Source organism: Cryptomeria japonica, chromosome 2 (assembly GCF_030272615.1).
Source record: "Cryptomeria japonica chromosome 2, Sugi_1.0, whole genome shotgun sequence".
Classification (NCBI taxonomy): domain Eukaryota; kingdom Viridiplantae; phylum Streptophyta; class Pinopsida; order Cupressales; family Cupressaceae; genus Cryptomeria; species Cryptomeria japonica.
The window spans coordinates 281,842,126-281,856,121 of NC_081406.1; positions in this window are offsets into that span (position 1 = coordinate 281,842,126).

Below are 13,996 nucleotides of genomic sequence, written 5' to 3' on the forward strand. Positions count from 1 at the left end.
TCAATTACTAAATAAGCGTCATTGATAGGATATTGTGTTGTTGAAGGAATCATATTTTTAATGATAGAAATGCATCCTACCTAAACATGAACAAAATCATAAGGATTAGGATCAACCTTGAGTGTGTGAAGTTGATTGCCATATATGAATTTTATTGTGTGATGAAGAGTAGAATGGATTGCTTTCATAGCATCAATCCATGGTCTCAACACACTACTACAACTAACACATCTCAAAAAAACATGACAAACCAACACATTCAACCAAGGTCAAAAAAAAACAAAACACTAACTAGAACACAGATCAAAACCAAATCATGAACCAAAAATAAAGCATTAAATAAAACCAAAACATGAACACAGACTTGAACCTCAACCAAAACCAATACTTCAATTAAAATTGGATCCCAAATTTCAACTAAAATCTCAATCAAAACTAATTCCAAAACCTATTCCAAAATCAAAATATCAATCAACAATGCCAACAAAACATTGTCTCCATGAACACTTAAATTCAAGCCAACAATCATCACACCCCTTCATACTTTCATTAAACTAGAATCTGTAACCCATGAGTCATTACAGCATATTTAACCAAAACAAAAACATATTTAACAAAAACCCTTTCAACCAAAGACTAAACTATCAAAATACAAACTCCTCATACATCCCACAAAATAACAAATTCTCATGCAACCATTCGAGACAAATATCTTAGCACAACAAATCTAGAGTTTGCAACAATAGATGTCAAACATACAATTTGGTGGCCCCAAAATAACTTATACATTCAAGGGCATATGCCCATATCCATTCAACAAATCATTGTACGTGCCACCTTTCCCTAAGAATCTTGAGCTACCTAAATTTAACAATTAAAAAGGGAAAGGGGGTCGAGTTGAACATGTCACAAAATTCTACATTCCTTGTATGAAGGTTGCTCATAATTATATATATATATATATATATATATATATATATATATATATATATATATATATATATATATATATATATATATATATATATATATATATATATATATATATATATATATATATATATATATATATATATATATATATATATATATATATATATATATATATATATATATCATGTGCCTCTTTCTACTTAGTCTTAGTGTACAAGCGATGGAGTGGTTCTCTCATTTTTCTTAAGAAATAAAGATATGGAATGAACTAGCTGCAGACAAGAAAATGGTTAGAGTGCTCACATGCTCATATTAATCATAAAAACACAAATAAATCATGAAAATGCAAATGGCACTCTTATACACTCTTATACCTTCTTCTCTTCCCTCGGATTGAACCTTTGGTGAAGTTAAGGATGCGCCCCTCCTCAACTTGTTTGGATTGGCTCCAAGATTACATGTGGATTGCTCTCCACTACAAAAAACAATGGCTAGATGGATGATGGGATGGATGGTGGAAATAGCTAAGTATGGAAAACTGATTTGGCTATAGTGGTTATGCTTATAAAGTTGTTTCTAGGCTTATGCTAGCAGCATGAGATTGCACAAATGATGGATATGGAAGTGAGAGGAGGAGACCCTAATTTATAAATTTGAAAGGACGAAAATAGAGTGCCAAGATTGATTTGGAATGAAGGGTGAGGATTGAAGGAAAATGATGGAAGGGATTGAGAGGACAAGGTGTGGGATCCAAGAGATTTTCCATAAAAGCATTTCTTGTCTCCACATTCCTCAAGGTGCATATGGAAGAGTCCCCAATGCACATTGGAAGAATAAAAGGAATTTAAAAATCCTTGGGAAGGGACAAAGGAATAAAAAAATACCAAAACAGAAGATTGCATGGGAGAAAGAGAAGAGAAAATGAATTAAAAATTCCTTGGGAAGAGAGAATATGGAAAAAGTGGAAGAATTTGAAATTCTTGAAATGGCCATGTATGCACATAAAATTAGCTATGAGCAATTAAATAAATATTTTATATTTATTTAATGATTATTCTTCTATTTAATAATTAATTTGAAAAGGTTAATTTATTTAATCCATTAGTCTTTCATATTCTTCTATTAATTAATTGAGTTGAAATATTTAATTCATTCATTCATTCATTATCCCCCTTTCTTCTAAGCCAATAATTAAATATTTAATATTTAATTATCAACCCTTATTATATTTGTGCACTATTCACTATCCTATAGTTCCATTATTAAATAATTTCATAATTATTTAATTACCACTTTCCAACTCATCCATTATGTGGCTAATTTAAATCAATAAAAACAAATAAAACTAAAACATTTATTAGCCACTTGTCTCCAACTTCCATATTCATGAATAAAATGTGTATGTGCACATAATCTTGGAAACCTCCCTATTTTTGCTCCAACACTCCTATATTCTTGGAGGAGGTTTTGTCCACCTAACCCTAGTCTATCTCCACCTATCCTCATATACCTAAATATTCTCCAACCAATCCTAAATTCTCTCAGTCTTTCCCTCAGTCAAGTTGAGATGAGTGACACTTGTCTTCTCCTTCCCCCTTTCTCTCAACCTTCAACCTCTTTCTCATAGCCATTCAAAAGCAAGATTTAATCATGATCATTATCTCTGCCACCTAAGCTTATGCACTCAAAAATATATAAATAGAGGTCTCCTAAGCCATTTTTTAAACTAACAGCTAATCTTATATTAGTTAACTAGGAGTCTTAATCTTTGCATCCATGAGTTCATTTGTCTAAGCATTTTAGATTTTTTGAGCAATTTAGCATAAATCATTTTCATAGAATAGATTTTGTATATCATATCATCTATCAGTTCATTCCACACTTGCCATCTTGGAAGCTACCAGTGCTTGTCTGAGAGCGAATCATATGCAACCAAGAACAATGGGGTTAGGACACAATGAGACATAATCCATGAAGATATAATAATTTTATTTTGCATTATTTCATGTTGTTTCATTGGTTGAAGCTTGAGTTTCCTGTAGTTTTATATTTTCATGATGGACTAACAAGTTGCAGGTTACTTTTGATGGTGAAAACTTAAGTCAATACATTTTTGGTGCCCACTGTGGGGCTCAGGCCCCACACATCCTCTTCTAATATCCTGTCCAATTCTTGAATTAATGCATTTGTAAACTTGTTTCATGCCTATGTGAAATTGGGTAGCGCTTTTACTGCATAGGTTAGCACTTTTATTGCTTAGGTTAGCGCTTTTGCGATTCAAGTTAACGTTTTTGTTGCACAGGTTAGCACTTTTATTGTTCAGGCTAGCATTTTTGATTGAAAAATCACGCATTTAATACACAAGATAGCACTTTTACAACTTCAGTTAATGCTTTCATTGTGTAGGGTAGCGCTTATGTTTTGCAGGATAGTGCATTCACTGATTTAGCGTTTTCATTTTCACTCTTTTCAAAATTTGAAATTTTATAATCTATCAACTAACAAATCTTTGCAGGTTCGGTTGTCCAAGACTTAAATTTTGCAAACTACTGACTTGTGTGCATGCAGGTTTTATCTTGAGCAACTTTGATGCATTTCCTCACTTAGTCTAACTAGGAGTTCTTTTAGAAAGTAAAAGATCATATATCTTTCATCTAGCTTAACTAAGGGGTTTAATGAACAACTTACAACTTGCATCATGTGTTTTCAGCAAGGTAGTTGCACATAGATAATCTAAAGGTTAAAAAGAATCATTGTCTATCGTGTTTGTTTAAAAGTAGTAGGTGAGTATGCTCTGACTCCAATTGATGACCAGAAAGATAGACCTACTTTTATTTTATGTCTTACCTTTAGAGGGCATGCCTTCCCAAGCTATCTTGAGGGGGCTAGTGAGAGGGGAACGACCCAAGTGGAAACGGCCTAATACCGAGTCCTTTTGATCCACTTTAAATAAATCATCTCTATGATAAAAGTCATGGGCAACATGTGCTGATTAGTCCATACTGACACTATGTTTCCCCATAAACCCTATGGAGCACAACCTCTATAGGTTGGGAACCTTCTATATTTACAAAGTGTAAAGTGTTGCATGTATGGCCACATGACCAGAAGCCCTTACTAAAAACCACTTTGTCTAGTTGCCAAAATCCTTCTAATTGTTGGTGCAGGAGGTCAGACCTCTGAAGCGGCTCACACACATACGGTTCTTAGTAGAGATATGCGGTTTTCCATGGGGATTTTTAATGGAAACTGGTGTTTGGCTTCCCCGGAGAAGTGAGTGTCGTGGGTGGAGCCAATGGGGTCAAGCACCTAGATATCCTCTTTGAATAGCATAGCCTCGGGGGAAACCCCATGTGAGATTCAATAATTATTGTCCTGGTCTACCATAGGACTTGTGCTTGCTTGTGTATTTTGATTTTCCAAACATTATGTCTTTTGTGTTTGCAAAATGTTCTCAAAATGGTCAAATTTTTTTTTAAAAAAACATCATCTTGAAATGAGTCAAAAGTCAAATAACTTGCTGGGAAACTAAGAAATTCAACATAGTGAAAATCACTTTTTTGCAGTGCAGAGCAGTGCTTTTTCTCAATAGGATAGCGCTTTTGCTCAACATTATACCACATTTGAACTATAAGATCACACATTTGTTTAAAGAGACAACACTTTTGCAACCAAAACAGCGCATTCACCCCCTAGGACCATGCTTTTATAGCTACAGAGAAGCACTTTTACTCAACAGAACAGCACATTTGTTGCACAGGACAGTACTTCTATTCAACAGGTTAGCGCATTTGTTTTCACGCATTTGCAACAGTGAGCAATTTCTCATATCAGAGCAAAATTTCAACATCAATTTCAGATACCCTTTTTCGAGGAGGTTTGTTTTCAACTGGCATATATTTTCAAACTAGTCAAACAATCAGGTTTATCAATCAAATAGGTAATTTCCAAAGGTTTTCATAAGCATAAACATTCAACAAGTTATTGATTCAACCATCTCAAGTGCAAAATCGACATCACCATCAGTTACTTATCAGGATACATCAAATCCTTTATCATGAAACTAGATCATATCAACCTTTGTTCTTTATCTTGGATGTAACGTTCCTATTTGGACCTAGGTTATATCAAAATCAAAATTGCACTTACTTTGGAATCAAACAACTTGAAAATCATTAGATGCTTATATGACTTTTAGATATCACCTCAAGAAAAGAAAACCAAGTTGGAAGGCTATCTTGAAGAAGAGGAAATTCTTATACATCAATTGCAAAATTTTGTTGAAACATAGAACATTCCTACATCATTTTCGTAACTATTTACGTGGTTATGGAATAGAGTTTGATGGAGAAACTTTACAAGCACGTGCTTTTCAACAAAAAGATGCCTTATCACAACGCACTAATAGGGGTGGTAAAATCAATTTAGCTTATCTTCCTAAACTAGTGATCACCTATTGAGTTGCATCTAAAAAATCAAAACTTGGGAAGTTTCAAATCAATCATATGCCAATTTGGACTAGAGCTTAACACAAGCAATTGAGAAGACAACAAAAATAAATGGAAGAAGAAAATTCAATGTCTCAACCATTTGGATACACAGATGTTGATGAAGAAGCAGTCAATAATACCATTAGAGACCTTGAACAAGATTCCAAATTTGACTAACTAATGGAAAAACTCTTGGAAAAAGAAAAACAAAAGTATATCCTAATGTTGGCAAATTCAGCAACAAAATTGCCACAAGGTTTTGACATGGAATGTTTGAAACAAGATGCTGAAATAAGTCATAATCAAAGCAATGATGACCACAATGACAATGAGGTAAACCAAGTGAACCATGAAGAAACAAGAGGAGATAGAACAAGAAGAGACCATGATGATACAAGAAACCATGAAGAAACAAGAAGAGATCAAAGTGAAAGAAGAACTTATGAGGATGCAAGGAGAATCCATGTTGATAATCCTCTATTAACTCTCACTCAACAAATGCAAATTTTGCAACAACAAATATAGGATATGTAGAATGGAATGAGTTCCAAGAAATATTCATTGGAGGATATCTATCCATATCCTTTTGACAAAAATTTAAACATGATACCATTCCCACAACATTGTGAAATCCTTATATATGATAAATATGATGGAAAATCTCATCCTCAAGATAATATCGAGGAATTTTGCACTATGAGTATGGAGTTTCCACACAATGAATCTTACCTGATGTGTTTATTTCCTAGAAGTTCAAGTGGGAAATCAATGGAATGGTTCTCAAGATTACCATCTAGGATTAAATCTTTTGAAGAACTTGTGAACAATTCATCTCACAATACTCCTACAACATAAGAAATGAGATAATAATGTCGAACCTATGCAATATCAAACAAAAGAATGTTGAACCTTTCATGGTTTTTCTATAGCGATGGAAACGACTATTTATAGGTGTCCAAAAGATGTACCAGATCAAGAGAAAATGGACATATTCATTGACAATATTACCAATGAAATTAGTTATAGACTCAAGTTGCAACGTCCTCCTAGTTTCGCAAAAATCATTGAAAATGGTCTAAAGATAGAGGATGCAATGGTAAAGAAAGGAGAGTTAAAACTACACAACAATTCCTATAACAACAATCACAACAACAACAACAATGGTAACAATAACAATGACAAACCAAAATTCTGGTCCAAGAATAGAAACATTACCAATGGACGAAATGATGATACCAATGGTGTCAAACAACAAACAATCTTTAATTTATCAAGCCAAGCACCAAACAATAACAATCAAGAGAACAGTAAACCCAAGTCTTTCTTCTCCAATCCCCGCAATAAATTTACAAACATTGGGGAACCATTGGAATCAGCTTTGAAGACTCTTCTTGTGAATAAATTGATTACTTTACCAAAAGAAAGAGATTATGATACTCAAATCAAACTAAGTTGGTGGAATGACAATCATTTTTGTAACTATCATCAAAACAAAGGACACCAAACCAATAATTGTCAAAGATTAAAGCACCTTATTCAAGACTTGATTGATAATGGAACTATCACAGTGGATGGTCATAAAACGAAAGAATTGCATCTAGCATTCAAAACTCCACTCCCAAATTATGAAAAAAGTGAACAATCCAACCCAAAATATGGCAAGGGAAAAGCCAAGGTAAACTATACTTAAACATATGATGATATGGTAAATATCCTCATTGTCAAAGACAAAATACCTTCAGAATCGATCAACACCATCACTAGAAGCAAAGAAAAGGTTGCATTTTCGAGTACAACAAATGAATCAACATACACTTCGAGACAATATAACTTAGTGGAACAATTACAAAAGATACTCGCCCAAATATCAATTTTGGAGCTCCTAAAAGTTTCACCTATTCATAAGGAAATATTGGAGAGAGCTTTAGCAGAAACAACAGTCTCAAAAGACATGGACGTGGATCAATTCCAAAACATGGTGGGACACCTCATAGCCCCTTATTGATTATCCTTTTTTTGAAAAATGATGACGCATCTTTACAACACCCTCACAATGCTCCCCTACATAGCGAAGTCACCATTCATACAACCCATGTCAAATGTGTACTCATAGATGGTGGAGTTGGCTTGAATATTTGTGCATTAAATTTAATAAAGGCTTTGGGATATTCAGAGAATGCAGTGGATCCAAAGAAGTAAATAACTATGAGGAAGAGTGTTCTTCTAAAGGGACTATGGTGTTGCCAATCAAAATAGGACCAGTAGAAAGAGATACATTGTGCCAGGTTCTAGATTTGAATCTATCTTATAATATTCTTTTGGGAAGACCATGGATTCATGACATGCAAGTAGTTCCTTCTACATATTGGGTTAGTGTGTTAAGTTTCCTCAGAATGGACAAGAAATCACTATATCAGCAGACTCCAGCCAATATTGCAATAATCTAAAACCAACACAAGATGCAAGGGTTCCACATAATAGAGAAGCAGTTTATCCCACCAAGGAAACTCAAGAGATATTATGCTAGCACTTTGAGAAAAATATCAAATTAAATGATGAAGGAATGGGAAAGTAATCTTTACCACTTTCACCTAAATCATATGGAAAACCTACAAATGCACAACCACATATCCCACAAAAATCAATTGAAATGTTTGATGGAGCATTTGTTAGAGCTGGAACACTTTCAGAGGAAATTGAAGACAAGGATATTCTTAGCTACTTGTACAAAGATGAAAATGAAACTATAGAAACAACTGCAAAAGTCATTATTTCCATAGAGAAATATGGCAATGGTTACAAAATCATGCAAAGGATGGGATATGAAGGAAAAGGACCAATTGGCAAGCTTCAGGAAGGTATTTCAGAACCTATTTGTCCTCATACATAATCTAAGGAAGATAAATCAGGACTTGGGTATTCTAAATCAAAACAAAAGCAACACAATTATCAACATCCCAAATGGAGAAAGAAGGCAATTCCTAAAGAAGAACCATGGCAAGAAAGGCTACATCAAGAAGCAAAAACAGTAAACAGGAAGCAAAAACAAAAAGACTATGAGAGACAACAGGAAGAGCTTGCTATCAAAAGAGAAGAAGAATCTTACAAACAAGTCCAAAGAGCACAAGCAAGCATGGAACCTAATCAAGATATTCTAGAAACAGTAAAAGAACATATGGCAAAATCAAAGAACTATTATCACCATATAACATTCTTGTGAGATATAGTGGTGTTATTATAGATAATGATTCAGAGACATATTCAAATGAATATGAATGGGGTCCAGATCCATTATCTGATGCATCAAGTGAAGAAAATGATGAGGAACAAACTGTTGTTACAAGTGATGGCACACTTTCCATAAAAAGAGAAGAGTGCTGGAAAGAGGGCAAGAAGAAATTAGGATCTAGAGAATAGAGGCATATGCAAGATAACAAAGAAATGAGAATGAGAAGAATCAATAAGTAACAATACAAGGAAAACAAACAATCATTAATCAATCATCGGCAGATCAACAAAATATCACTTATATCAAACATTGAGCAAAAAACACCAAGATATGGAAGAACTATAGAAGAATTGATAGAAAGTCAAGAAGGAGTGACTATTAGTCCAAAAGAAGTTGAGTTCGAGAGAAGGCAGAAGTTAGCAAAGAAAACACCAATAGAATCCTCTACGCCACATGTGCAAAAGTATGTCAACTTCAAGCCATACATGAATCTGATGAAATTGACCCAGAGGGAACCTGCAGTACCAAAGATATATTTGTTGATACAATTCATTCGTTTGAGGGGCAAACATCAGATGATGAGTCACTTGAGAGTGAATTGCAAAATACCCATCCTGAATTTTTTAGAGCTAATTGGAGAGCACTTGGGAGAGATTATCCTTAAGAGAGTTCTATCTATGACATCACGTACTCAACACCAAATTACGACTATTATGTCATGAATATTAAAATACCCAATGATGACCAAGACTATGACCTACCTATGCTTCATCTAGAATTAATTGATTGAGAAAACACTGAAAACCCTGAATTTGATATCTTTTCCAATGATCATGCCTTAGCCATATATCTAAATGCCATTGAACCAAGCACACCTAAGATATCTTCCATTGTTTAATCAAGTAAGGCTTCTTGTAGTCAGGAGGGTGCCAAACTATCTAGTTGCAAAATTGAAATAAAAAAAGGAAAAATAAAGGACATATCTGACGGTGAAAACCTCTTTGAGGCATCGAAAGATGGAAGGTTTGACACCCTCCCTGCATATTTTGAGGAGATATCTACCATATTGATAGAGCCAACAAAAGTAATAAACATTGGCACACCAAAGGATCCCAAGATACTTCATCATGTTGCATCATTATCAGATGCAGAAGAGAAAGACTACATAGAGTTCTTCAAACAAAGACAAGTAAATTTTGCTTGATCCTATGCAGACATGCCAGGACTTGATCCAAATCTTATCATGCACCATCTCACTGTAGATCCAAAAGCAAAACCAATTAAGCAAAAGCTAAGGAAGATGCATCCACATATTGCTTTTCGTGTCAAGACAAAGCTGAAGAAACTATTAGATGTGGGTTTCATAAGACCTATTTGTTATCCAAAGTGGGTTTCAAGCATTGTACCAATGTCAAAACCGGATAAAAGCATAAGATTTTGCATTGACTTCAAATATTTGAACAAAGCATGTCCCAAAGATGGCTTCCCACTATCCAACATTGATATAATTGTGGACTTAGTAGCAGGTCATGAGATGTTTTCCTTAGTGGATGGATTCTCGGGGTATAATCAAATAAAAATCGCCCCTAAAGATCAAGAAAAGACAACATTCACTTGTGTGTGGGGTACCTATTGTTGGAATGTTATGCCATTTGGGCTTAAAAATGTAGGAGCAACTTATCAGAGAGCCATGACAACAATTTTCCATGACATGATACATACATTTATGGAAGACTATGTGGATGAAATACTTGCAAAATCTCATGCAAGGAAAGAACAGTTGAAGATCTTGGGCAAGATCTTTGACAGACATGAACAATATCAGTTAAGATTGAACCCAAAGAAATGTACATTCAAAGTTACCTCTGGAAAACTCCTTGGGTACATTATATCAACATGTGGAATTGAAGTAGACCCTGAAAAAGTAAAAGCTATCATGGAGATGGAGTCACCTAAGAACATAAGCCAGTTGCGTTCTCTACAAGGGAGATTGCAATCAATCAGAAGATTCATTTCTCAGCTGGCATATAGATGTCTTCCTTCACTCACTTATTACACAAGAATGTTCCATTCAAATGGGATCATAAATGTGAGGAAGCTTTCATGCAAATTAAGGAATATCTTGTGAATCCACCAGTATTGGTATCACTAATCAAAGGGAGACCATTATTGCTTTACATCTTAATGACAAATGTATCACTAGGAGCTCTCTTAGAATAACATGATGAAGAAGGAAAAGAAAGAGCAGCATATTACATCAGAAAAACACTTGTAGGCTATGAATTAGACTACACATCAATTGAGAAGACATGCCTAGTAGTTGTATTTGCAACTCAGAAATTGTAACATTATATGTTGACTCATTCTGTGAAATTGATAGCCAAAATAGATCCATTGAAGTATTTGCTAAGCAAGCCGACATTGACAGGTAGATTGGCCAATTGGGTTATGATACTAAGTGAGTTTGACATAGAATATGTTGATCAGAAATCTATCAAAGGACAAGTAATTATTGATCAATTGGCTGAAGTACCCCTACAAGATGACACACCATTGCATATTGAATTTCCTGATGCAGACATCCTGACAATTAGCACAAATTTTTGGTAATTATACTTTGATGGGTCCTATACACAACATGGATCAGGTGTAGGAATCTTATTCATAACACCTCAAGGCCACACAATTCCAAAATCATATAGACTGTGATTCCCATGTGCAAGCAACACTATAGAGTATGAGGCATTGGTCATTGGGATCAACATGGCCATTGAATGGAACATCAAGGAATTACATGTTTATGGAGATTCACAACTCATAATCAACTAGATAAATGATGATTATCAAACCAAGGATGACAAGTTGATGTCCTATAAAAAGTTGGTTGAATATTTTAAAGAGCACTTTGAAGAAATATCATTCACTCAAATTCCAAGAAATGAGAATAAAGCAGCGGACACAATGACTACAATAGCATCTCTTTTATAGAATTAAGAGAATCAACAATGTTATGAATTCCTGGTGGAATATATCTTGCATCCTACTGATGAATCCTAAAACACCCACATTATTTGTCACATATCTGGAACCAATCAATCCTTATATAGCCAAACTTATCGATACCTAAAGGAGAATATCCTTCCCCTAGACCTATCCCGCAAATCAAAAAAGAAATTTTATCCATCAATCATCCCGTTATACTATCATTGTTGATACTTTATATAGACGAGGTCTAGATAGCAGTCTACTAAGGTGTCTCAAACAGGAGGAATCTAAGAAAGTTCTCAACGAAGTCCACGAAGGTATTTGTGGCACACACTCAAGTGGCTTAACCCTGACTAAGAAACTTATTCGATTGGGTTACTATTGTCCTACTATGGAGAGAGATTCATTTACATATGCCAAGAAATGAAAACAATGTCATATTCATGTGAATCTCATCCACTCACCAGCACAAGAACTACATCTTATGGCAGGATCATGGTCATTCTCTCAATGGGGACTTGACCTAGTAGGTAAGATAAATCCTTCATCTTCTAATGGACATAAGTTCATTTTGACTGCTACTGAGTATTTCACTAAATGGATTGAAGCAGTGCCTTTAACAAAGGTGATAGGAAATCAAATATCGTCATTCATCTTGAACTATATAATTTGTCGCTATGGAGTTCCTATGACCATCATCACTAATAATGGGAGGCCATTTAAGAATCAAGATGTGAAGGACCTATGTGAGCAATTTCATATCCAACATAGGTTCTCAACACCATATTATCTATAGGTAAATGGTCAAGTTGAGGCATCAAATAAGACAATCCTAAAGATATTGAAGAAAACAGTCAATGAAGCTGGTAAAGACTGGTATATTTAGCTAAATCCTTCTCTATGGGCATACCGAACTTGCATTCATAGACCAACGGGGGCAACTCCATATTGCCTTGTGTATGGATTAGAAGCAATATTACCAGTAGAAGTAGAGATACCTTCTCTATGGGTGTCTTTGAAAGGTCTTATCCAGAGGAATAACAACGAGTCTCTATGCTTCAAGAACTTGAGCTGCTTTAGGAACGTCGCCAAAATGCTTTAGATCACTTAAAAGCATACCAACAAAGAATGGCGAGAAGCTACAACCACAGAATTAAGCCACAAATTTTTCAGACTGAAGATTTAGTATTAAGAGAAAATCCATGCAATCAACAAGATCAAGAAAATAAAGGTAAATTTGAGCCAAACTGGTTGGGTCCCTTTGTCATGGTAGAATCTTATGATTCAGGAGAATACAAATTATCTACACCAAAAGGTGATTGGTTCGATGAGCCTATCAATACTATGCATCTAAAGAAATTCTATGCTTAAAAGTATCAACAAAATAACCAAAAAATAGTGAAAAAGCATATAAAAAGACTAAAAAATCTGAAAAGCAACCCTAAAAAGCATAAAGAGAAAAATACAAAAACAGTGAAAACAGTAAAAACAAAAATCAAATATGTGAAAAAAATGCAACAAATTTAGATGGTGAAAATTTGGCAAACAGGTGCTATCTGAAAGTGGGTTCTTCCATCTATGAGATCTCTTTGCTCATATATCCATCCTATCGCATATATCCATCCTAGCATATATGTTTCATATATCGCATCCATTGCTCTAAACCATTAGTAGGAAGTTTGCAGCTTATCAACAGTTATCAATCTTTGACATACTTAGCGTAGTCACTGTCTTGGATTTTATCAGAGTCAATCATATCTGCATCATATCCCACCATGGTTTGGATTATCCTTTGTATATCCATCATAAAGTCTATTTCCGCTGGGGGCAAAATCCTAAAAACTTTGCTAAGGGCATCTTTAAAAGCTTTGAAAAATTAAAAAAAAACATTCAAAAACCTAGAAAAAACAAAAACACCTAGGGTTTTGAAATAGACAACAAGCAACAAGGCAACGAAGATCAAGACATTTGTAACAACTCAATCGTGAAACTCAGAATGCAAAGATTCAACCAACAATTAATAAAGGATTATCAATGATCATTCATTAAGATGATTATATCAGTTAATGACTATGAGAACATATGTATGACATACATGATTCAATGTTATATCTTGATTTTTGCTAATCATGTACCCTATGCAACTCGATGATGTCCATGACTAGAGGAGCTATGATGGGGCATGATTATTTTCTTTGTTTGTTGTCTATGGTCTATCTCCTAGTAATGTATGTACTCGTCTAAGGATACGATCGGCCAAAGATCATGGAGGAAGTTCCAAGTCATGCATGAAAGGGGATAATCCTTGTTTGTTTTGCAAGACATACTTAGGTCAACTTGGTTCATCATATCAAGTTTC